A 26,959-nucleotide genomic window follows, 5' to 3' on the forward strand; every position below is an offset into this window, starting at 1 on the left:
CAATTGGTCTCTCTTCCTCACTATGTAGTACATGAGTGATCACTGCCCCAACTCCATATGGAGAGGTGTCATATGCTAACTTGATCTCCTTAGGTACGTTATAGCGAACTAACATGGTACTCTCTACCAATTGGCTTTCACCTCCTTGAATGCTGCATCGCATTCTACTGAGCATTTCCAATGGACCTGTGTTTTCAACAGTTCATTCAGTGGATGTAACACTGCAGTCAAATTTGATAGGAACTTGCCATAATAGTTGAAGGGCCTGAAATTCGTGAAACCCAAGGTCCGTCCAAGTGTCGCCCAAAGCACCGCCGATGGCCGCCGAGAGGCCAGGAAGATTCTTCTAAAAGAGGTGGCAGTACCGCCCGATGGCAAAATAATGGCTTACACCATCAATCTGGGTGAGCGGGAGCTCTCAATCTCAGTGGAAAATGAGCTTGCCACCCAAGTGCCGCCAAGGATGGAGTCAGGCCCAGAGAGGGGGGGAACTCTGAAAAGTAAAAACCATTATTAAAAAAAACCACCGGAATAGCTTCAGGGGACCCCATCCAGGTAAGTCGCTGTTAAAAAAGAATTTTAAAGATATTCACTAACCATTTTTTGCAGGACTTCATATTATCATCGGGGTTAGACCTGCCTTCACGCAGCGCTCCTTCCCCCTGCTGACGCCGACTCCCGCCCGCACCAATCTGGCAGCTCGGCAGGCGGGAGGTCACGTACGCTACTTGGCCGGCAGCAGCCGTCAGTGGGCGGTTCCCGGCAGTACTCCTCTCCCGCCTGCTCCAGCCCAAGTGGAAACTGGCTCAGAGAGGAGACCGGAGGCAAAACTTGGCGGCAGTCAGCGGCAGCAAGCGGCGGTGGGCGGTAAGGCCACCAATATTGGGGCCCAAAAGACCCAAAAATGATCGAAGTTCAGTGACATTCGTAGGAGTCGGTGCATTTCTGATTGCATCCAGCTTTCCCTTGGTTGGAAGTAAACCATCTCTGTCTATTCTGTGTCCTAAGTACTCCACTGATGTTTGAAATAACTCACACTTGTGAGAAGTAACTCCTACTCTGTGCTTCTCTAGCCATTTGAGGACTTATTCAATATGTTATAATGGATTTGCCAAATTGGTGCTGATATTAGTTATTCATCCAAATAACATACGACCCCTTCAATACCTTGCAAAATCTGGTTCATCATCCTTTGAAATATGGTGGGGGCGGAAGACACCCCAAATGGTAGCCTATTAAATTGATATAAGCCTAGATGAGTATTTATAGTTAAGCATGACTTGGACTCCTCATCTAGTTCCAGTTGTAAGTAAGCATTTGTAGGATCTAACTTTGAGAGGATCTGACCACCTGTCAGTGTTGTGAACAAATCTTTTACATTGGCAATGTATTGGGGACATTACCCTCTAGAACCTGGTTTATGGTTACTTTATAATCACCACACAATCTTACCTTACCACTAGACTTAGGTACAACAACAATGGACGTAGCCCAATTACCTCGATCTATCTTAGAGGTATGTTCTCATTCTCTAGTCTTTTGAGTTCTTGCTCAACTTTCTCTTTGAGTGCATATGGTACGGACGTGGCTTGCAGTAAACTGGTCTAGCATCCTTCTGTACCCTGACACTCGCCTTGAAGCCTTGGATCGGACTGCCTGTTTCGCAGAACACCTTCGGATACTTCTTGATGACACCATCCTTCGATGCAAATCTCATTTCAACACGACAAACCTCACTCTAATCCAGCTTCAATGATCCCAACCAATTTCTTCCTAGTAAGGCCATATACAGAGACATGGACCATGTATAGTAGACACTTCAAATCGCTGGAGAAATGCCACCAATGATGTCTCCACAAGATCCTGCAAATCCCCTGGGAGGACAGACACACCAACGTCAGTATTCTCGACCAGGCCAACATCCCCAGCATCGAAGCATTGACCACACTCAACCAGCTCCGTTGGGCGGGCCACATTGTTCACATGCCCGACACAAGACTCCCAAAGCAAGCGCTCTACTTGGAACTCCTACACGGCAAGCGAGCCCCAGGTGGGCAGAGGAAACATTTCAAGGACACCCTCAAAGTCTCTTTGATAAAGTACAACATCCCCACTGATACCTGGGGGTCCCTGGCCAAAGACCGCCCTAACTGGAGGAAGAGCATCCGGGAGGGCGCTGGACACCTCGAGTCTCGTCGCCGAGAGCATGCAGAAAACAAGCACAGGCAGCAGAAGGAGAGTGCGGCAAACCAGACTCCGCACCCATCCTTTCCTCCAACTGTCCCACCTGTGACAGAGACCGTAATTCCCGTATTGGACTGTTCCGTCACCTGAGAACTCACTTTTGGAGTGGAAGCAAGTCTTCCTCGATTTCGAGGGACTGCCTATGATGATGAGTAAGGCAGGCTTGTCTGTTGCCACTACTAAGAGGCAAGCTCTGAAATTGATCCTTATATTTTACCACTACGGTGATATGACCCGCCACAGGAATGTTCTCTCCTGAGTAGCCTCACAGCTCTATCTTGAATTTCTCCCATGGGAAATCAAGCAATTTGTCGAGATATAGCAATTCCGGTACTACACTCATGGATGCACCAGTGTCGATTTCTATGAGTATCTTGTTTCCTGCAACATCTACTTGGATGATACTTTTCGAATCATTGTTCGATACCTTCGAGCTCCTGATGATGTGTATCTCTTCATCCTGTTGCTTTTCTTCTATGCTATGTAGTCTCTGGGGATTTTTACTTATAGCCTTGAAAGTTGGTTTACTCTTCTGTTGGCATGCTTTCACTAGATGTCCAGTTTTCCTGTAGAAGAAGCACTCTGCCTTTACATATGAACAACTTTGAGCAATGTGTTGTCCCATGCACTGATAGCATGGCTTCAATGTATTGTTACCTTGGCCAGTTGTTAAGGCCTTGGGGCCCAACAGCCTTTTACTTTTAACCTGCAGGCGATTCACCTCGGGTTGTCTGATGACTGGAATTGATACGAAATTTTCGGTAATATTGGTCGGCCATGTCCATCGATATAGCTGTCTGACACGCTAAATCAAAAGTCAAGTGAGGAGTTGTCAATAACTTTTTTCTGATCGTTTCATTTTTCATTCCACAAACAAAGCCGTCACGCAATACTCGGTCCTGAAAGTCTCTGAAATTACAGTGAATAGATACCTTTTTCATGCTACAATGTACTCACTGATACTTTCGTCGGTTAACTGATCTTGTATTCCGAAATGATAACTTTCAGCAATTTCCAGGGGCTCAGGACTGTAGTGCTGTGAATCTGCTTAAGAGATGTGTCCTTTGGCTTGCCAGGCATGAGCAAATTTTTCAGGGTTTCATACACCTCCGGCCTTGCTTCAGTTAGCCGTTTTCTTTCCAACACCATCCGGTTATGGTTTTCATCATCGGGGACTTCGATGATACTATTTGTGGTGAAAAACATTTCTAGCCGCTCCACATACGCTCCAAAACTTTCATGGTTGTGTTGAAACTCCCTCAAGCGCCCTATTATTGCCATAGGCGCGGCCATCTGGACTCTGGCAGTTCAGCCAAGTGTGCTTGTAATTTACCTTGGACTTTTAGCTGTTAATCAAAACAAAGAAGCCCTCAAATTCTCTCTGTTGGTTGGCTGAATCATCCACCAATAAAAATTTCAGCTAGGTTATCTAGAAACCTTATCCTTTTTCGCCAAATGTGATATCTTCTGTATGACCTCACAAACACACAAGCTTTAAGATGGCTGATAACTTCAGGAACCTATCAGTTGACCTGTTTCCTCTTTATTCTGGAAAACAGCAATGGCTGCATTACCACAGTAGTCCACTGCGTGGAGCTATATATATTACAGCATAATCAAGGCAATTATTGTTTGTACATCAACAGTGTAGGTCATAGTGAACTCAGGGCAGTTTAAATGTAATGAAGACATTTTTTAAAGTGATGTTCCAGTTATTTTTCAAAGATTTGGGATTGTTGCAAAAACTTGTATTGCTGCTCTAGGATGTGTTTATAATAATTGACACTGCGGTTGTGAAATGTACTGGTGCCCTCTCCTGGTACAATGTTATATAGAGAATTCATCTTAGTCTTTCTTGTTTAACCTTTTGTTAGTACTTAGAGAACAAATCTAAGTAACTTAGATACATTTTACATATGTAATGTTTTTCCGTGGTGTAAATTTTATGAGTGACTAAGATCACTGAGAAAAGATTGCACGTACAGGACATACAGGAGGCAAAATTGCCCTTTTATAAAGCCCCATTAGTGCCCTCAGGGGGTGCTAATGGGGCGCAACGAGGTTATTGTCTGGGGGAAGGGGTCAATAACACCTCCAGGGAAATTGCCCCGGAGGTTTGAGGGGCCTTGTGCTGGTAGCGCCGCACCCCACGATTTTGCACAGGCACTGCGATGACGTCATCGCCGTGCATGCCGAGCCCTCACAGCCCCACGCCAAACCCTTTGCGTTCCGTGGGGGTCATTGCCCTGCGGGAGGCGAGAATGACACCGGCTGATTTTAACGGACATCCACCGCCGGGGCGCCCCTTAAAGGCCCTCGCCTTGACGGGGATGCCATCCTGCACTCCATTTAGGGTGCCGGGCTGTTGGCCCGATTGAGAGCCCAATGGCGACTGCCAAAGGGACTGGAGAGCACGCAGAGGCCCTCCCTTTTAATTGAAGGGGAGGGGAGGTCAGCCATGTCAGCGCTATGCAGCGCATTCACATACCGCTAACGTTGCTGGCGGTGCGCTGGGCTCCGGAGTGCAGCGCTGCACTCAGTGCTGTTCCACCGCCCCAGGATGCAGAGTGCCTTCGATAGCGTTCCGCCTCTGATGAGGGGACGGAAGGACCGAATTCCATGCCGGGGACGGAACTTCCGGGCCGGGTGATAAATGTCCTGGCCCGGGAAGGTTACCTCCTCCAAATGCCCCCACAATGTGAAAAGAAGGGCCAGCACCTTAGGAGCCTACTGACAGAAGACTGTGGTTGTAGTGTAAAGTTCTGTCCCTGCAGTACAGACTTACACGAGGCACATGCTGAAGTCAAGGTCACTCTGGACCTGCACCTTTATTTCACAGCTCTCGAGTGCCACACTTGCCTGAGACCTGCCTTTACATACCTGTGTGGGATAGGTATGCAGTGTCTCCTGCAAGTGCACCCCTAGTGGTAAGGTAAGCTTGTGGTTACAGGTCATATCTAGTTACAGTCATGTATAGCATGGTAAGATACAGTTATATACAGTAGTGTGAGATACATGCCATCACCCTCCCCCAAGGTCTTATGGTCTTTATAGATTCAATCTCTCAGGTGGTCTACGCTCTCGCGTGGAGCGTCTTAGTTGTGGTTCAGTTGTTTGCCTTGGTGCCCGTTTTTCTTTTGGTGTGATTGCTGGTATCTCGCCTGGGCTGTCTGTTTCATTCAGTATGATTGCTGATATCTCGCCTGGGCTGTCTGTTGAGATTGCCCTTTCCTCAGGTTGTTTCCTCTGTCTGTCCACCAGGTGTGGTGTGAGTTCCACATTGTAGTCTGCCTCTGGTTCTGCAGTGTTGTTTGTGAATCTACTTTTTACTTGGTCAACATGCCTCCAGCAGGTTTGGCCATTGTCCATTTGTACAACCAGTAGCCTGTTTCCTTCCTTGCCTGACACTGTCCCTGCAAGCCATTTGGGACCACTGCCATAGTTTAGCACAAACACTTTGTCCCCTATCTCATTCCACCTCCCCCTCAAATTTCGGTCATGGTACTCAGTTAGCTTCCGGCGCTTTGCCTCAACAATTTTATGCATGTCTGGGAGGATTAACGCGAGCCTAGTCTTTAAGGTCCGTTTCATCAATAGTTGCGCGGGGGGAACCCCAGTCAACGAATTCAGACGAGATCTGTATGCCAGCAGCAGTCACAACAGGCGGCTCTGCAGCGTGGGACCTTGGATTTTTAGCATGCCTTGTTTAACGATTTGCACTGCTCGCTCCGCCTGGCTATTGGAGGCGGGCTTGGATGGTGCCGTCTTAACGTGATTTATGCCGTAGTCAACTATAAAATCTTGAAATTCTGCGCTGGTGAAGCAACGGACCATTATCACTGAACAATATGTCAGGAATTCCTTGCGTTGCAAACATGGTTCTAAGGCTCTCCACAGTGGTGGAGGTAGTGCTCGAATTTAAAATGGTGCACTCGATCCACTTTGAAAATGCATCGACGACTAAGAGGAACATTTTGCCCATGAATGGGCCCGCATAGTCTACATGCACCCGCGACCACGGTTTGGTGGGCCAGGGCCAGGGGCTTAGGGGGGCCTCCCTGGGGGCATTACTGAGTTGGGCACAAATGGTGCACCTCCGGATGCAGAGCTCCAAGTCAGCGTCAATGCCAGGCCATCAGACGTGGGATCTGGCTATGGCCTTCATAAGAACAATCCCCGGGTGCTCGCAGTGGAGCTCCCGGACAAACACCTCTCTGCCTCGCAAGGGAATAACTACTCGGCTGCCCCACATCAGGCAGTCGGCCTGTAGTGATAGTTCATGCATGCGCCTATGGAAAGATTTGATCTCCTCGGGACAGGCATCGCGAGCCTCTGCCCAGTCACCAGTTAAAACACATCTTTTGACTAAGGATAACGTGGGGTCGCTGGTCATCCAGGCTCTGATTTGGCGAGCCGTCATGGGCGAACCTGTGGATCAAAGGCATTGATTGCCATGACATCTCACAAGTCCTGTTCGTCAGACCCTTCCGTGGTCGCCAGGGGTAGCCTGCTAAGCGCGTCGGCACAGTTGTCTGTGCCTTATTGTGTAGTCATCAGACGCCAGCATGATTGCCCACCGTTGAATGTGCACCGAGGCATTGCCGTTTATTGCCTTGCACTCGGATAGCAGGGATGTGAGGGGTTGGTGGTCGGTTTCTAACACAATCTTGGCCCCGAAAAGTTATTGGTGCATCTTTTTGACACCGTACACACACGCGAGCGCCTCCTTCTCAACCATACTGTACCCGCGCTCCGCCCGCGAAAGTGACCTGGAGGCATAAGCAATGGGTTGTAATTTACCCGCATCATTGACATGCTGTAAAACGCACCCGACCCCATACGCTGATGCATCACATGTAAGAACTAGCTTTTTACCTGGGTCAAAAAAGGCTAAAACACTGTTGGAACATAGGCGGTTGCGTACCTTATTGAAGGAGCGTTCTTGGGCGTCCTCCCAAAACTAATCGCACCCCTTTCTGAGTAGCACGTGGAGAGGCTCCAGCAGCGTGCTCAAGTTCTGCATAAAGTTCCCAAAGTAATTGAGTAGCCCGAGAAAGGCACGCAGTTCCGAGACATTCAGGGGCCTGGGTGCCAGACGAATTGCTTCGGTTTTGGATTCTGTTGGGCGGATTCCATCAGCCGCAATCCTTCTGCCCAAAAATTCAACCTCGGGCGCGAGAAACAGACACTTGGATTTCTTAACTCTTAGGCCTACCCGATCCAATCGACTTAGTACTTCCTCCAAATTGCGGAGATGGGAGTCGGTGTCCCTGCCCGTGATGAGTCTGTCATCTTGAAACACAACCGTCCCCGGGATGGACTTGAGCAGACTCTCCATGTTGCGCTGGAATATAGCAGCTGCTGACCTGATGCCGAATGGGCATCGATTGTACATAAAAAGGCCTTGATGTATGTTGATGGTGGTGAGTAGCTTAGACTCTTCGGACAGTTCTTGCATCATATACGCAGATGTGAGACCTAGTTTCGAAAAAAGTTTTCCTCCAGCCAATGTGGCAAATAGGTCCTCCGCTCTGGGCAGCGGGTATTGGTCCTGTAGGGAGACTCCGTTTATGGTAGACTTGTAATCCGCACAGATTCGTACAGATCCATCAGGCTTCATGACGGGGACGATGGGACTTGCCCAGTCACTAATTTCCACGCACCGCAGAAGCTGGTCCAGTTCGTGTTCAATCTTTTCCCTCATCACATAAGGCACAGCTCTAGCCTTGTGATGGACCGGTCTGGCATCCTGTGTGATGTAGATTTTAACTTTAGCCCCTTTGAAGGTGCCCACACCTGGCTGAAAGAGATGTTCAAAACGACTTAGAACTGTTGAGCAGGAGGTCCATTCCTCTGACGACATGACGTGAACATCATCCCATTTCCAATTTAGTTTTGCCAGCCAGCTTCTCCCCAACAGTGCTGGGAGATCTCCGGGGACAATCCACATGGGAAGTTGGTTCACCTTCCCTTTGTGTGTGACTGAGAGCATGGCATTGCCAAGGACTGGGACGATTTCTTTGGTATAGGTCCTTAGTTTGGTATTGATCCTTGTGAGTTTTGGCCTGTTGCTTTTGTGCGGCCACAGCTGTTCAAATTGTTGGACGCCCATGAGAGATTGACTAGCTCCCATGTCCAGTTCCATGCTGACGGGTATCCCATTGAGTAGGACCCTCATCATTAATGGAGGCATCTTGTTGTAAGAACAGTGGACATTGATTGTGTTGACCCGCTGTACCTTGGTGTCCTGGGCACTGTCCCCACCATCTTCTGGTCCGCTTTCAGACCCTTCCGATTCGTATATCAGCCGAGCTGCTGTTTTTCTGCACATGCGAGCCAGATGCGCTGTATAGTTGCAGTTTATGCCTTCTCCCACATCTCCAGCACAGACCGCTTCCGAAGGATGAGCTGCGTCTGGCTGATCTCTCTTGAGCTTCTCTCAGTCTGTAGTTGATTGCTCGCAGTGTGGGTTGATGAGGTGTGAACGGCCGTTCATGTAGCCCTTGATGGCTTCTGGCACCACTGCCTGCTATTGAAGGCCTGCTCTCCTGCCTTTGTCTGTGTGTGGGGGTAGCGGCTTGTTTCACGCTGTGAATCCCTTGTTCCGATGTTTCGCTAGTTGTCGTACCCGCAGTGTCGATCAACCTCGTTTCTTCTTCTCCTGCTAAGAATGTCTGTGCGACCAGTGCTGCTGCCTCTAGGGTCAAGTTCTTGGTCTCTATAAGCTCTCGGAATATGCCTGCATGGCCTATTCCTTCAATAAAAAAGTCTCTCAGTACTTCTCTCCTTAGTTCATTGGAGAACTCACATAAACTAGCCAGCCTCTGAAGTTCCGCCACAAAGTCGCGTATGCTCTGGCCCACACAGTGTCTGTAGCTGTAGAACCTGTGTCTGGCCATGTGTAGGCTGCTCGCTGGCTTCAGGTGGTCTCTTACCAGTTTGCTCAACTCCTCAAATGACTTGCTTGCTGGTTTCTCGGGTGCCAGCAGGTCCTTCATTAAGGCGTATGTTTTCGAGCCACAGCTGGTCAAGAGATGGGCTCTTCTCTTGTCTGCCTTATCGTCGCCTAACCAGTCTTTGGTTACAAAGCTTTGCTGGAGCCTTTCTATAAAGTCCTCCCAATTGTCTCCAGCATTGTATTTCTCATCTGAGCCGTTGGTAGCCATTCTGTGGATTCTGTGATCCTGTAACTCGTCGCCACTGTAAAGTCCTGACCCTGCAGTACAGACTTACACGAGGCACATGCTGAAGTCAAGGCCACTCTGGACCTGTAGCTTTATTTCACAGCTCTCGAGTGCCACACTTGCCTGAGACCTGCCTTTATATACCTGTGTGGAACAGGCATGCAGTGTCTCCTGCAAGTGCACCCCTGGTGGTAAAGTATGCTTGTGGTTACAGGTCATATCTAGTTACAGTCATGTATAACATGGTAAGATACAGTTATATACAGTAGTGTGAGATACATTACATAGAGGTTGCTGTGCAGACAGGATCCCAGTAGTTATTTTTATGTTGGCATGAACTCAAGTTGTGTGAGTTAATACTCACAGGAACTTTTAGGCATAGAAATTGGCCTTAGCACCTCCCGGTATCGCCTACGGGGGGAGATAATGGGGTGTGAATGAATTATTGACCGAGCGTGGTGATAAGATCGACTCCTGCCATATTCGGCAGGAGGTTTGTGCGACGGTACAGCATTGCACCTCAATCTCCTTCGCCCGCAGATCATGACATCATTGTCGTGCACATCGCCTCGGTAGCGCCCCGGGCCTGAACTTGGGTTCCGCCCCCTGCAGCATCATCGGGTGAAAACACCGGCAGCTGCAGGAGATGTTCATCGGGAACCCGGGCGCTTCGGGGGCGATGGTTAAAGGCGAGGTAGCTGAGGTAAGTAATAAAAAAACGGATCCTCTGTTTGATTTTTTTCCCCCCGTTTGTTGCCCAAGATCAGTCAGCCCGGCACTCTGCCGCAGTGCATCAGACTGATCAGGTCAGATTGCCAGCTGCCGTCGAATAAAAGGTAAGTCTTCTTTCGCAGAGCAGCGATGGCCCTTCCCATTGTGCAGCACTGCACAGATGCTGCCCAGCCCTGCTGCCTCTTGTGCTGCAGGAAGGAAGTGGGGCACTTGATTTAAAACATTTGAAAACAGTATCACCTGGTGCTAAACTTTTAAAAATGAACACCCCAAATGCGCGCTCCCGAATAACTCCCCCTTGGGGTTCAATGTGGTCTGTATTTGCCCCTATTTCATGTCTCCTCATCTCCACTAAGCAGGGAGACAAATGTAGGTTGTGAATTGGGGCAAGCAGACTCTCCAGAAAGCGTGGTCCTAGGCACACTTTGTGTAATGCCCATTCAAATTGATATGTCACAATGATATATGTCACATAGAGATTTTAGGGTCGTTTTCAACTTTGCCAACTAGGTTTTTGGAATGAAAAATTGGGTGAATTTTACAACTTGTGGTACATCCTGCCAGATTACCACCAGATGGCGAAGTTGGAAATTTACCCCCTTTAATTTTATTGTGGATATCTTCAATTCAGTTCTTAAAGAGTAAAATCATCATAACATGAACTACTTTTGATGCCATTCTGTTTCACACTGTGAGGAAAATATTCCTTGTAAATGTTGTACTCACCTCCTATTTTGCAATCACAGTTCAGGTTAGATAATTTGGTTACATTACCCATCACTTTCAGCATTTCAAAGACCTGGATCATTGCATCTCTCCATTTCTACCCCTAGTGAAACAAATTTAATTCTGTAAATGTCTCTACTTTATGTTGAATCTTTGAATTAGCCTCCTGAATCTTCCCTGAACCCTTCCCATTCAATCTTTCTGATGGTAGGATGCCCAGAACTGTATACAATTTTCCAAATGTGGGCTTGTAAATGAGTTATCATCATCATAGGCAGTCCCTCGAAATCGAGGAAGACTTGCTTCCATTCAAAGTGAGTTTTTAGGTGACTGAACAGTCCAATACGGGAATTACAGTCTCTGTCACAGGAAAGGGTGAGTGGGACTGGTTAGCCACACACTCCTTCCGCTGCCTGCGCTTGTTTTCTGCATGTTCTCGGTGATGAGACTCGAGGTGCCCAGCACCCTCCAGGATGCACTTTCTCCACTTAGGGCGGTTTTTGGCCAGGGACTCCCAGGTGTCGGTGAGGATGTTGCATTTTATCAAGGAGGCTTTGAGGGTGTCCTTGAAACGTTTCCTCTGCCACCTTGGTCTCGGTTGCCGTGTAGGAGTTCCAAGTAGAGCATTTGCTTTGGGAGTCTTGTGTCAGGCATGCGAACAATATGGCCCGCTCAGTGGAGCTGGTCGAGTCTGGTCAGTGCTTCGATGCTGGGGATGTTGGCCTGGTCAAGGACGCTAATGTTGGTGTGTCTGTCCTCCCAGGGAATTATGAGTTATACAAAATCAAAAAAGTCTGCTTTGAATTATAGGGCGAAAAATTCAGTCACGTAGTGCCCATGGCTTGGGTGCTATGGGCGCTGATGTGGGTTGCAAATGGGGTCTGAACAACTTGCGCACACGTCTGGTACGGGCTGTACCAGATGCCATTTTGATGAGGGTGTTAGCATTGACATGCATGTATTCAGCAACAGGAAGGATTCCTGACCAGTGCTATGAAAGGGATCATCACTTACTTACAGGTTAGTTGGCGATTGATTTCTACTAGCTGTTGCTGGGTTTGTAGAAATGTTTGGTAATTTGTAAACTTCTTTAAAGTTGCCTTAAGTCTACAGGGAGGGGTGTGGCATGTTCTCAAGGATATGGTACTGACTTGCAAGAGGTCTGCTCAGACCAGTTGCTCCCAGACATGGTGCAGTAGTTTGTATCCCCCTTGGCCTGCAGCACGAGAGAGAGAATGAGCAGAGGTGAGACAGAGCAGGACAAGCTGCTAGACAAGGCAGGAGGAGGAGGGGGAGAAGGGCTCTCAGCAGGAGGCCATATCCACCCAGGGTCTGCCTCAACCTCAGCGAGGAACAGTGCATGCGACGTCTCCGTTACTAAGGAGGTTCTCACTGAAATCTGCCACCTGCTGCAGGCAGACCAGCAGCCTCAGTCCCGGGCAAGGACAGCATTGCCAGTGGCTATAAAAGTGACCATGGCCTTGAAATTCTTTGCATCGGGCTCTTTCCAAACTGGATCAGGCAATATCTGGAACAACTCCCAGTTCGCTGTCCACTCCTGTATAAGCAAAATGAGTGAGGCTCTGTATGAAAAGAGAGCTGAATACATTTCATTCGCTCTCTTATCAGAGAGAAGCAGGTGGAGCGAGCACACGGCTTCGCCAGGATAGCAGACTGTCCCATGGTGCAGCGGGGCATTGTCTGCATGCACATTGCTTTGCAGGCACCGCATCTCAATTTGGAGATGTACCGCAACCGGAAGGGATTCCACTCCCTCAATGTCCAGCTGATGTCCGACCATACTCATGCAAGTTAATGCTCAGTATCCTGGCAGCAGTCATTCTGCGGGTGGTCCACTGTTCTATCAGCATTTGAGCCACCACAACAAACTAGAGGGTGACAAGGGCTATCCGCTAACCACCTGGCCTTGCTCATGACTCTTTTTCGCAACCAAAGCCATGCTGGCATATGGAATCTGATAGATCGCTTCTCGGCCTTTTGGCTAAGATCATGCGTAACTGACCTGACAGGGGAGTAACCATGACCCCAACGTGGTTCTCCCTGGATCAGGAAGGTGGTTCTCCTATGCTTTTTGGAAATAGGAGGTGGGTGGGGTGGTTTGACCCATCCATCTCCACGGAGGTGTGTGGGGGTGCTGACCCATCCACCTCCATGGCACGAACCTGGTATTGCAGTACTTCCAGGAACGGTGCTTGGGCTCTAGGCCTTTTGGCTAAGAGCATTAGCGCAGGGTGATCCTTGATGTGTGCAAGGTGACCTCTGGCGTTTGTGATCTGACAAAGAATTGGAAAGATTGGCTACGGTTTAAAAAAAAAAAAATCTGATAGAACACACCATTGGCATCCTTAAACAATGCTTCTGTTGTCTGGACCGCCTTGGAAGAGCCCTGCAGTACTCACCAGAACACATCTCAAGATTCGTCATGGTCTGATGCATCCTCCACAACCTCGCCAATATGAGGGCACAGTCCTTGCCATCAGAAATACAGCGACCAGCTGAGGAGGAAGAGGAGGAGGAAGAGGAGGATGGGGAAGCAGAAGTGGAGGAAGCGGAAGGTAGGAGGCAACCCAGACAGTCCCTTTCTGCCCGGGCTGTCCATGATCAACTCATCCAACTGATACCAGTGAACGGAACCACAATTCCCCATTCACCAATAGTCCCACACCTTCCCTTCCCTCTGTTACTGACTATCACAATGTCCTCTTGAGCACAATGCTACAATAAAAGCCACCACAAAACAAACATTCCAAACACATTTTACGAATCAAACCATTATAATATTTAATTCAAAAATTAACTAATCACCCTTGTACATTCCCTTCATGCCTGTCGTCTGTATGACTTTGCCTGTCCTAGTGCTCCTATGCAGTGCTACCCCAGTAGCTACAGTATGGCTGATTGAAGGCTGCTGATTTTCAGTGGGAGAGATAGCAGAGGGCCTTGCAGGATGACCTTGTGCAGCTCTAGTCGGCCCGGTTTCGGATCTCAGCATGGGCGGCAGCAGTCTGCGCTGGTTGGCTGACAGGCAACAACAAGGGCAGAGTGGCAGTGGTGGGAGGATGAATGCTGTTATCCTGAGAGAAGACAGCAGGTTCGTGCTCCATGGAGCCAATGCCATTCTCCCGGGTCGGCAATTCAGCAATCCTAGTACTCTGCTGGAGGAGAGAATACTGGACTGCTGTGACACCCTGCAAGCCCCTATCAACACTGGTAAACCCAGCCATGATGGCAGCAGTATGTGCTTGTGCGGCAGCAAGCTGAGCTTGCATTGGTTCAGCCTGAGCTTCTATTGCAGCACTCAGACATACGGTGGCTTCTATTTGTGCTGCAATGGAAGCTGAAACATTGGACATCAGACGCTGCATCATGGTTGGGTCCACAAGTGTGCTGCGCAAAGCCCAATGCATGGTTGGTGCTGGACTGTTCCATGCTCTTTGACATTGTACGCAGGCTTTCTGGCAGGCTTCCCAATGCACCAAGCATTTTGCTGTGCATACCCATCATTACTCTTCTGTAGGTCACCCCATTGAAGTCCTTATCTGAGTCCTGTGCAGCAGAACCCATGTGCAACCTCACCCTCTAGGGAACTGACTCCTGCGCGACCCTTTCCCCCTGCCCTGGCTGCGTGCCACTCGTGCCCGGTGACTCACCATGTGCAGATCCCACATCTAACCTAGCCTCTAAACTACGTGGACTGTCAGTATCTGAGCTGGTGGCTGCGAGTGTGAAATCGAGTGACAGTGCTGTGTCTTCTGCAGCACTGCCTTCTTCCTCTTGTATTTTCTGCTCCTCCACCACTGCCCGGCCAGGTTGCAGTTCTTGGCTATCTGAAAGGAGAAAGGCACAAGTGTAGAGTTGTGGTGAGCGGAGGGGGAAAACAAGCGGTGCATGCTTGCACCATCTGCAGCTTGTAAATCAGAAGAGATTGTGGGATGTGAGAAAGACGATAAGGTATGAGGATACTGTCATATTCAATTGATTCAGGCCCACCACTGCACACTGACTCAGCAATGTCCCTCCCAAGAATGGCCAGCACCGTCTCCTCCATCAGGGTAAGGTTATGCAGGTGCGCCTGTGCCCCTTTGCGTAGCCTCTGCTGCCTCCTGTTATATGCCACCTCTCCTGCAAGAAAGAGGGAAGTGTGTCACTGAGTGTCATACAAACTGGATGATGCGCCTGTCATGGTTGAATAACTGGCAATGTGTGCAGCTGTGAGTTGTGGGTGTGAGGTTTGTAGCAGTGTGTGAGGGTGGGGTGAAGCTATGAATGTTTGGTATGAGTCGTAATTGATAGAGGTTGTTGGTAGGTGAGTGATGGGGGTGAATTGAGCTTTGGTGAAGCTAGTGGTTCAGTTGTAAGGACATGGCATTTGAAGATGAATTCACTGACCTTGACCACTCGTGTGAGGTCATTAAACTTCTTGTGGAACTGCATCCAGGTCTTTGGGTCTACACTGCATTGACCACAACGGCTAACTGCTCCCATTGCCTTTTCTGCTTTTGCCTGGAGGACCTCCCTCCCCCATACAGGACCTTTCGTCACCTATCCACTTCCTGTGCCAAGTCCTCCAGTGCTGCATCCAAGAACCTTGGAGCATGCTGTCTCTGCTGTTGTGCCATCATTACCTCTTCTTCCTTCTTACACTGTTCCCCTGCTAGTTGAATCAGCTGCTGTAGCCAGAATGCACGTCCGCTTTGAGAGGTGCAGGCTGTCTTTAAGAAGTGTAGGCTAGCTTTAATTGGTCCTAGCGTCACATAAACTTGGGCCTCCTGCTGAGTGTGCAGCAACTTAACAGTGTGTTTAGTGCTGGTCACAATCATTATAATTAGCAGGCAGCATGAAGTTGGTGTGCTGCCTGCATCACTTTGAACGGGTGCGGGTTGATTGCGCATTGCGATCCTGTGCCCATTTTCAGGGGTGATCCAATTTTTACCCTAATAATTGATGTTTAGTTTTGAGGGGATTTGTTCAACCCTATCTAAAATAACTCTGCCTCAAACTCAGGCAGTGCCTTCAGAATGTTTTGAAATGCTTTTCTCAGAGCTTCTGGCAGTACACACTACATTAAATAACATTAGCACGTACTTTGGTTAGAAAGAAAGAAAGACTTGCATTTATATAGTGTCTTTCACAAACCGGATGTCTCAAAGCGCTTTACAGTCAATGAAGTAATGTTGGAGTGTAGTCTCTGTTGTAATGTGGGGTTCAGGCAGTAAGTAGTAACATCCCGTTTAAATTGGTGTATTTTGGTAAAAAAATATCACCACATAATGGAATCCCACAAACCAAATGACTTATGCTGTGTGAGGTTGTTGTGAAACGTGGTGGTGAATTACTGTGTTTTTGTTACTTATTTTTGCTGAAAAATTATGAACTATCACTTTTCCCTCTTGACAGGCAAATGTAATGGTAATGATGATGTGCTTTTTTAATTCTACATTTCTAGCAGTGTGTAATTTCCAAAGATTAGAATCACTGGGAGCTCTCCTAGCAAATGGCTGAGGATATCAGTGGAATTCAATTTATTTGGATAGATTATAGCAATGTAATGGCCAATTACATTGTGATATTATAATCTAAATGATAATTACATAAGGCTGTGGATAAAGAAATAAGCTTTGCTACCAAATACAATTTCAATGTACTTTGATTTTTTTATAACCAGTGTTTATTAAAAATTAATAATGCATATTACACAATGCTATCAAACATTTATAAACTGGTTATAGTTCTGAATTTATAGGTTTCCTGAAATTTAACATCTTTATTAAACATGCTAATTATTAATTAAAGTGTCAGACATTTTTTTTTAAGTCTTCCTGTAGTTGAGATATTATAACTTTGGTACAATTATCACATCAATACAGGCAAGAGAAGATGATCAGTCCAACTAGCTCCCGATCCAATTATCCCCTTTCTTATGATATATATCAAAATGTAGTAACCATGAATTTCTTCAGAACTTCAAAATCACTTCAAGTTTCCTGTTTGACCATCAGCAGTGGCAATTTGTTTCACATGGTGATCAACCTTTTGCTAAATAAATTCTAGCTTGGAAATTCCTTGGGTGGATCGGAATTTTCACCCACCTCATGGGTGCATCACTGAGCCAGCCCAAAATTCCAAGGTCAGAATTGTTTGAATAATTTGGGCCATGGGGGTTCTCCCCTCAGGGAGGGGAGGAATATTGCTATGGTACCTTGCTGTGTAAATGGGGCCACTGAGCTGACCAACAAGATTAAGTTTTTTTTAACAATGTTAGATGGAGCCAAGCTTTAAATTTGCCACTTTCACTCTGCCATAGTACCTCGTGGTTAACAGTGTCAAAGGCCTTTGTGAGGTCAAAGAAGGCCATGTACAAGGGTTGCTGCTATTCCCTGCATTTCTCTTGTAGTTGTCGCGCCGTAAAGATCATGTCCGTTGTACCCCGTAGCGGAAGGAATCCGCGTGTGACTCCTGGAGGAGCTCCTCAGCCACAGGGAGAAGACGTTTGAGGACGATTCTAATGATGACTTTCCCATAGCCGACAACTGAGAGATTCCTCTGTAGTTGCCACAGTCGGACTTGTGCCGCAGCCGACATGAGACTCCCAAAGCAAGCGCTCTACTCGGAACTCCTCTACAGCAGGCGAGCCCCAGTTGGGCAGAGGAAATGTTGCACTTTATCAAAGCCTCCTTGATAAGGTGCAACATCCCCACCGATACCTGGGAGTCCCTGGCCAAAGACCGCCCTAAGTGGAGGAAGAGCATCTGGGACGATGCTGAGCATCTCGACTCTCGTCGTCGAGAGCATGCAGAAAGCAAGCGCAGGCAGCGGAATGAGCATGCGGCAAACCAGGCTCCCCACCCACCATTTCCTTCAATGACTGTCTGTTCCACCTGTGATAGAGACTAGACTTGCTTCCACTCAAAGTGACTTCTCAGGTGACTACAGTCCAATACGGGAATTACAACTTAAAATAGTTGTAATTCCCGTATTGGACTGTACAGTAACCTGAGAACTCACTTTTAAAGTGGAAGCAAGTCTTCCTCGATTTCGAGGGACTGCCCATGATCTTGATGATGATGACTCTGCCTTTCAGTAACCGGCATTTCAGACACTTGTGGGCCCATTTCTGCCAGGATGTGATGCTGGCCCATTGTGTGCGTCGACATTATGCAGGTGTACAGGGTGTTGGGGCCTGCAGAAGAAGAACTAGTATAATTCTGGTGGATGATGTAATCCTGCCTCTTGTGGCATCTACACAGATGGGGGCGCAGAAGACAGGGCAAATTTGAGGGCACACAAAAAAGTCGCAGAAACCCAGCATAACCAGATCCTGCTTCAAATTCCTCTACCACTTACCCACATAACCACATTTTTGCATTGCCCAGTACCCAGAGTTTCTGAGATTCTGAGGAGAGATTCACAAATGTTTCCTTATCTTGAGTCTATGTCCCTGGTTCTGCAATCCTGTACAGAGCAGGAAAACCTTTCAATTTCCAGATTATTGAACTCCTTCATAATCTTAAAAAAGGATAATTAAATCTCCACTTCTCGAGAGAAAAGTCCCAGTGCATATGATCACTCTTCATAACTCAATCCTCTAAATTCTGATATTAATCTTGTAGGCCTCCAACAAATCCTACAATAACTTTTGAAGTAGGAGGACCAAAAGTGACTTGGATAGGTTAGGTGAGTGGGCAAATGCATGGCAGATGAAGTATAATGTGGATAAATGTGAGGTTATCTACTTTGGTGCTAAAAACAGAGAGACAGACTATTATCAGAATGGTGACAGATTAGGAAATGGGGAAGTGCAACGAGACCTGGGTGTCATGGTACATCAGTCATTGAAGGTTGGCATGCAGGTACAGCAGGCGGTTAAGAAAGCAAATGGCATGTTGGCCTTCATAGCGAGGGGATTTGAGTACAGGGGCAGGGAGGTGTTGCTACAGTTGTACAGGGCCTTGGTGAGGCCACACCTGGAGTATTGTGTACAGTTTTGGTCTCCTAACTTGAGGAAGGACATTCTTGCTATTGAGGGAGTGCAGCGAAGATTCATCAGACTGATTCCCGGGATGGTGGGACTGACCTATCAAGAAAGACTGGATCAACTGGGCTTGTATTCACTGGAGTTCAGAAGAATGAGAGGGGACCTCATAGAAACGTTTAAAATTCTGACGGGTTTAGACAGGTTGGATGCAGGAAGAATGTTCCCGATGTTGGGGAAGTCCAGAGCCAGGGGTCACAGTCTAAGGATAAGGGGTAAGCCATTTAGGACCGAGATGAGGAGAAACTTCTTCACCCAGAGAGTGGTGAACCTGTGGAATTCTCTACCACAGAAAGTAGTTGAGGCCAATTCACTAAATATATTCAAAAGGGAGTTAGATGAAGTCCTTACTACTCGGGGGATCAAGGGGTATGGCAAGAAAGCAGGAAGGGGGTACTGAAGTGCATGTTCAGCCATGAACTCATTGAATGGCGGTGCAGGCTAGAAGGGCTGAATGGCCTACTCCTGCACCTATTTTCTATGTTTCTATGTTTCTATGTCTAAAACTAGACACAATACTCCAGATGTGGTCTTCTGTGCCACACAAGCTCAGACTGCTGCCACTGTGGCCGCACTTACCAGTGTTCAAAGGGGCTTCCAGGGTGTCCCAGCGGTCCACCAATCTGTCCTCCAACAGAATACTAGGATTGCTGAGGCACCGTCCCAGGAGAGTGGCAGTGGCTTTGTGGAGCATGAACTTGCTGTCCTCTCTCAGCTGACAGCATTCGTCTTCCCACCACTTCCACTTAGTTACAAAGGGTACGGTAAGGTGTGGGACTGGTGGTGAATGCGGAATTGGGTCTGTGTTCATTGGTACCGAAGTCAGATGAGTCAATCATGGACAGCCTGGGCAGAAAGGGACAGTGTTGGTTGCCTCCTTCCCCCTGCTCAACTCTTCACTGTATACTTGGTGGCAAGGGCTGGGCCCTCATGATGGTGGGGTTGTGCAGCATGCAGCAAACAATGACGAATCCTGAGATGCACTCTGGCAAGTACTGCAGGACTTCTCCAGAGCAGTCCAGGCACTGGAAACATGGTTTAAGCCCCCCAATGGTCTGCTCCATCACATTCCATGTGTCAACATGGCTTTTGTTATATGCATGCTGACCAGGTGTGCTTGGGTTGTGCATTGGAGTCATAAGCCAGGTGGTCAGCGGATAGCCCTTATCTCCCAGTACCACCCTCTGGTTTGTCGTGGTGGCTCAAATGTGGGTGGTAGAGCAAACTTCCGCAGAATGAAGGTATCATGACTGCTACCAGGATACCAAGCAATGACCTGCATGATGCGCTGAGTACGGTCGCACATGAGCTGGACATTGAAAGTGGAATCCCTTGCGGTGGCGGTACATCTCTGGATTCACATGTGGCACCCGCAAAGCGCCATGGGGAAGCCTGCTATCCTAGCAAAGCCATGCGTTCACTCCGCCTGTTTCTCTCTGACAAGAGATAATTAACTGTATTCATCTGCCTTTACATACAGAGCTTCAGTGACCTCCCTTATGCAACAGTGCACGACAAACTGGGAAATGTTGGAGTATCGCCTGCTCCAGCCTGGAAGGAGCCCGACGCATAAAAGCTCATGCCCACCTTCACAGCCTCTGGCAATGCTGTCTACACCCTCCTTTGAGGCTGCAGTTCTGCATGAAACATGGCAGATTTCAGTGAGCACCTCCTTAGTGAAGTGGTGACGTCACACACAATGTTCCTCACTGAGGTTGAGATGGAAGAATTGCGCCCTGAAGGCCCAGGGTGAATATGGCCTCCTGCTGGGAGCCCTTCTCCCCTCCTCCCTCTTCAAGAAGCTGGTCCTCCTCTGCTCATTCTCCCTGTCAGGCTGCAGGCCAAGGGGAATACAAACTAATACACCCATGTCTGGGAGCAACTGGTCTGAGAAGAAGCCTTGAAGTAACCTGCTACACCACTCTCTGGACACTTTAGCATTTCAAATAAGATAACTGTCATGTATTCAACCAACATTGTAACCCATGTATAAACTGACCTAAGTTGTACACCGTGAGAACACTGACCACTAGGTGGGAGACACTCCTAACCTGGACCTTCAGGTATAAAAGGGGAAGCTCCACCCACCTTCATCACTTGAGTGCTAAGGAATAAAGGACAGGTCACAGACTGACCTTCTCTCAAGCATGGGTCTCATGTGCATTTATACTGTATAGTAAGGATGTATCAATGGCGACAAGAAACTGGGATTTAAACCACGCGAGCATGGTCACTAGCAGAACAGACGAGAGGTACTGTGTTAAGGAATGGTTGGGACAGAGATTCAACATTGTTAAAGCAGCACACAGTTCTCCAGGCAGACAAGGGCAGTCGGGCATGCCCCAACATGTAGTCAAACCCAGAGGAGGAGTTCGACAGAGACAATGGCAAGCTGAACAGCGATTCACGCCATTGCAAGGGACAATGCGGCCAGTAATGGGGCCATCAACACCTGTTAATGGTGCACTCAAGGACAATAACAGGGGCAGTCAGGGACGATCGACTGGCAAGGGACTTTTTGTTTCAAACCGCAACTCATGCTGGAGGCGTGGAGGCACACACTCAGCTGGAGTTTGCAGAGATGAGCAAAATACCTGCAGAAATTGCAGAAATGGACACTGGGGGAAATCGCTGGAAGCTGAAGTTCAGCGAGTTCATGTGGAGCACGTATACAGTTCATACACCAGGACGCCACCGATAATGATGAAAGTGCTCCTCAATGGCATCCCAGTATCAATGGAGTTAGACACGGGTGCCAGCCAGTCCCTGATGGGTATCAAACAGTTCAAAAAGTTGTGGGCATCCAAGGTCAGGAGGCCAAAATTATCGCCGATTGACGCACAACTACGGACTTACACAAAGCAGATCATTCCGGTGCTAGGCAGCGCCACAGTAGTCATGACCCACAAAGATTCGGAGAACAGACTGCCACTCTGGATTGTCCCAGGGGATGGTCCCGCACTACTGGGGAGGAGTTGGCTTGCTGTCATGAACTGGAAATGGAGCGATGTCAATGCAATTTCCTCTGTGGAGCGAGTATCATGCTCACAGATCCTGGACAAATTTGACTCATTATTTCAACCCGGCATTGGCACTTTCATGGGGGCCAAGGTAGTGATTCACATAAACCCGGACGCCAGGCCAGTACACCACAAGGCCAGAGCGGTGCCGTACGTGATGCGGGAAAAGATAGAAGGCGAATTGGACCGCCTGCTGAGGGAAGGCATCATCTCACCAGTCGAATTCAGTGACTGGGCGAGCTCGATTGTGTCGGTGTTCAAGGCGGATGGGTCGGTCAGGATATGTGGCGATTACAAGGCCACCATCAATCGGGTGTCACTCCAAGACCAGTACCCGCTACCGAGAGCGGAGGACATCTTTGCGACGCTATCCGGTGGCAAACTTTTTTCAAAATTGGACCTGACCTCAGCTTACATGACCCAGGAGCTGGCGAGTGAGTCAAAGAAGCTGACCACCATCACGACACACAAGGGGTTGTTTGAGCACAACAGATGTCCGTTCGGGATTCGCTCGGCTGCCGCGATCTTCCAACGAAATATGGAAAGCCTCCTCAAGTCGATTCCAGGGACGGTGGTTTTTCAGGACGACATCCTCATCACGGGTTACGATACTGAAGAACACCTCCACAACCTCGAGGAGGTGCTACGCAGACTGGACCGGGTAGGTCTGCGACTGAAAAAGGCGAAGTGCGTCTTCCTAGCTCCAGAGATAGAATTCCTGGGGATGAGGGTAGCAGCAGACGGGATCAGCCCTACTGCATCCAAGACGGAAGTGATCCAGAGAACACCCAGACCCCGTAACACGACGGAGCTGCATTCGTTCCTGGGGCTCCTGAATTATTTTGGTAACTTTCTTCCCAAATTGAGCATGCTGCTAAGCCGCTACACGTGCTCCTACGCAAAGGTCGTGAATGGATCTGGGGGGACAGCCAGGAAAGGGCTTTTAATAGAGCACGCAATTTGTTATGTTCCAACAATCTGTTAATGCTATATGACCCATGTAAGAAACTTGTGTTAACGTGCGATGCGTCGTCCTATGGTGTCGGGTGTGTGTTGCAGCATGTCAATGCCAAGGGTCAGTTACAGCTGGTAGTTTATGCCTCCAGAAGTCTGTCCCAGGCAGAACGGGGCTACGGGATGGTAGAAAAGGAGGCGCTCGCATGTGTATATGCGGTAAAGAAAATGCACCAGTACCTGTTTGGCAGGAAATTTGAGCTGGAGACAGATCACAAACCCCTAACGTCCCTTTTGGCCGACAACAAGGCCATAAATGCAAACGCATCGGCCCGCATACAGAGGTGGGCACTCACGTTAGCCGCCTATGACTACACAATTCGGCACAGACCGGGCACCGAAAACTGCGCCGATGCACTCAGCAGGCTCCCACTAGCCACCACTGAGGGGGCTACTGAGCATGCTGCTGAGATGGTCATGGCTGTTGAAGCTTTCGGAAGCGAAGGCTCACCCGTGACAGCCCGTCAGATTAAAGTCTGGACAATTAGAGACCCGCTATTGTCTCTAGTCAAGAAATGTGTCCTGAATGGGGACTGGGCAGCCACGTACAGGACATGCCCTGAGAAATTTAAACCATTTCACAGGCGCAAGAATGAACTCTCGATTCAGGCCGATTGCCTACTGTGGGGAAACCGCATAGTCATGCCCCAGATGGGCAGAGAGGTGTTCATCAGAGAACTCCACAATGGGCACCCGGGCATTGTCACGATGAAGGCAATTGCCAGGTCACACGTTTGATGGCCAGGGATAGACGCAGATCTGGAACTTTGTGTTCGCAGGTGCAACACGTGTGCCCAGCTGGGCAATGCGCCCAGGGAAGCCCCCCTTAGCCCCTGGCCATGGCCCGCCAAGCCTTGGTCACGCATCCATGTGGACTACGCCGTTCCTTTCATGGGGAAAATGTTTTTGGTTGTAGTAGACGCCTACTCCAAATGGATCGAGTGTGACATTTTAAATTTAAGCACATCCTCTGCCACGGTAGAAAGTCTACAGGCAATGTTCGCCGCCCACGGTCTACCGGACATCTTGGTCAGCGACAATGGCCCGTGCTTCACAAGCACTGAATTCCAGGACTTCATGGCAGGCAATGGAATTAACCATGTTAGAACGGCACCGTTCAGGCCGGCCTCAAACGACCAGGCAGAACGAGCAGTGCAGATAATCAAACAGGGGATGCTCAGAATCCAAGGGGGTTCCCTACAAACCCGCTTATCACGCCTCCTGTTGGCCTATAGATCCCGATCACACACGCTCACAGGGGTTCCACCCGCAGAGCTACTAATGAAAAGGACGCTCAAATCCCGGTTATCCCTTATACACCCCACCATGAAAGAAGTTATCGAGAGCAGGCGCCAGTCACAATATGACTACCATGACAGGAATGCGAGGGCGCGATGTATTGATGTAAATGATCCTGTTTTTGTCCTCAGCTACACTGCAGGGCCCAAATGGCTCGCAGGCACTGTGGTTGCCAAAGAGGGAAATAGGATTCCGGTAGTTAAACTTACCAATGGACAAATCTGCCGCAAACATGTGGATCAAACAAAAAGGAGGTTCAGCAACCCCATAGAAGAAGCAGAGGAAGAACACGATATCGAGTTCACTCCACCACAGGTGACCGAACACCGGAACCAAAGGGAGGAGAGCCCAGTCACTGTGGGCAGTCCGGACAGGCCTGAGGCACCGCAAACAGCAGACACTCAGGCCAGCGCCCAACAACCGGAGCCCCAACTCAGGCGCTCTACAAGGGAGCGTAAACCACCAGAGAGACTCAACCTGTGATCCCAATAAGACTTTGGGGGGGAGGTGATGTCATGTATTCAACCAGCATTGTAACCCATGTATAATCTGGCCTAAGTTGTACACTGTGAGAACAATGACCACTAGGTGGGAGACACTCCTAACCTGGACCTTCAGGTATAAAAGGGGAAGCTCCACCCACCTTCATCACTTGAGTGCTAAGGAATAAAGGACAGGTCACAGACTGACCTTCTCTCAAGCATGGGCCTCGTGTGCATTTATACTGTATAGTAAGGACGTATCAATAATGAACCGCCAAACACTTCTCACTCAGCAACTAAACTGAAAGCAGTTGATGATCCCTTTAAATAGCGCTGGTGGGGTTTGCTTCTTGCTGCTAAATGCATGTTCAGCTGTGTGTTTAAAAGAAGATGTATGCTGGAGTGTTAAGGTCGAAAATGGCAGCGCTAGCATCAAATCAGTGTTGCATGCTGATGGACATCATGATCTGCCTACTCTGCATACCTTCGGCACATGCTCCCAGCGCATGCTAACGCACTCACTAAAATGCTGTGCAGTGCGGCTCACACCAGAAGTGTGCGTGTGCCGCCTGTTTGCAATTTTGGACCCAAAACGGCACCAATAGCATCAAAAAACCAAATTTTGTGGCCATGCTGTCTGTTAAGAAGGCATACGGAATACTTGCCTTTATTAGCCGAGACATAGAATAATGCTTGAACTGTACAAAACACTAGTTAGGCTGCAGCTAGAGTGCTGCGTGCAGTGCACCCAGAGGGTGGTGGGGATCTGGAAATCACTGCCTGAAAGGGTGGTAGAAGCAGAAACCCTCGCCACTTTTAAAACTACTTGAATATGCACTTGAAGTGCCGTAACCTACAAGGCTACGGACCAAGAGCTGGAAAGTGAGATTAGTCTGGATAGCTCTCTGTTGGCCAGCGCGGACACGAAGGGCCGAAATGGCCTCCTTCCATGCTGTAAATTTCTATGATTCTACGACAAAAAAAGATGGTGGCACGGGGCACTGGCGCCCTCCCCTTTCAGCACCGCTCTGAGGTTGGCGTGGGGCGGTGAGGAGTCGCCATGCACGGTGATGACATCAATGGCGGTTGCTCGATGGCCTGGGGTGCTAACTGTGGCAGCGCCTCGGCAAATCCTGGGCAATTTCCCGGGAGGCAGTAGCATCTCCGGGGGTGCTACTGCTTCCAACGGGGCTATAAAAAGGGGCAACTTCGCCCCCAGTCTGTAGCTGACAGGAAGTTAGGAGTCACAGTAAATTGTGTAGATGGGAGCAGAAAGTTACAAAGGGAAATTCTCAGACTAGGTGAGTGGGCAAAACTATGGAAGAAGGAATTCAATATGGGGAAGTGTGAGGTCATCCACTTTGGATCCGAAAAAGACAAATCGGAATGTTTTTTAATGGGGAGAATTGCCCACTCGCCTAGCAAAGGGATTTTCGGGGCAAAATTGCGTACGGCCCAGGGTGGGGGCGGTAATAGCTGCGAGGCGGGACTTCCCGTGCCAGGTGCAAAAGTTCTGCCCCATGAGCTAAATTGGACATACTGCCCGAGAGGAAGTGGAGTGGAAAATCTTGTGCTCCACCTCTTCTCGTGGATGGTACCGGACTGCTAACCAAAGCGAATTTTCCAGCGTTACGCAGAGGGACATGTAGCGCTGCCGGGAAGACAGGGCCTTCCCCTTCCATTAAAGGGGAGGGCCAAGCTGCCAACTCTGCCGGAAGGAGACGGGGCCATTCCTAGACCACCAGGGAGCAGGGTGCCGTGGCAGTAGTCCGGCACACAAACGGAGTGACGGGCTGTAACATCACGGCATGGACCCCGCGATCTGAAGTGTAGAAGGTTGCGACCTTTAATTTTCACCCCACGAGCGGTCTACAGCGTGGTACGCGCCCCCGAAGCTATCGCGGGCATCGCCGTGGCAGCATCACGGGACGCTACTGAATTTTCGCTCCGGGGTGAAAGGAGGCTGCTGCGCATGGTGATGATGTTGTCATCGCTGGTGCAGCAGCCCAAGGCGCTACTGGTAGGAATGGGGCACTGTGGGTTAGTGTCGCTACGAAACCTCCGCACAATTTTGCGGTTGTCGGTAGTGGCGCTGTGCCCGGGCTAAAAGTCGCTTGCTCGCTAGCGGCCCCCCACCCCCAGCCCACACCAGTGGTGCTAACGGGAGGCACAAACAACCCGAATTTTTCATCCTTTATATCCATG

General features: G+C 48.9%; 1 non-coding gene across 1 annotated transcript; it reads left to right on the top strand.

Moving 5' to 3' along the window:
• Positions 1-12,868: 12,868 nt before the first annotated feature.
• Positions 12,869-13,065, top strand: LOC139274367 (U2 spliceosomal RNA). Its single transcript, XR_011595451.1, has one exon. It is a non-coding gene; the product is annotated as a U2 spliceosomal RNA (small nuclear RNA).
• The last annotated feature ends 13,894 nt before the right edge of the window (positions 13,066-26,959 follow it).

Source organism: Pristiophorus japonicus, chromosome 9 (genome assembly GCF_044704955.1).
Source record: "Pristiophorus japonicus isolate sPriJap1 chromosome 9, sPriJap1.hap1, whole genome shotgun sequence".
Taxonomy (NCBI): Eukaryota; Metazoa; Chordata; class Chondrichthyes; family Pristiophoridae; genus Pristiophorus; species Pristiophorus japonicus.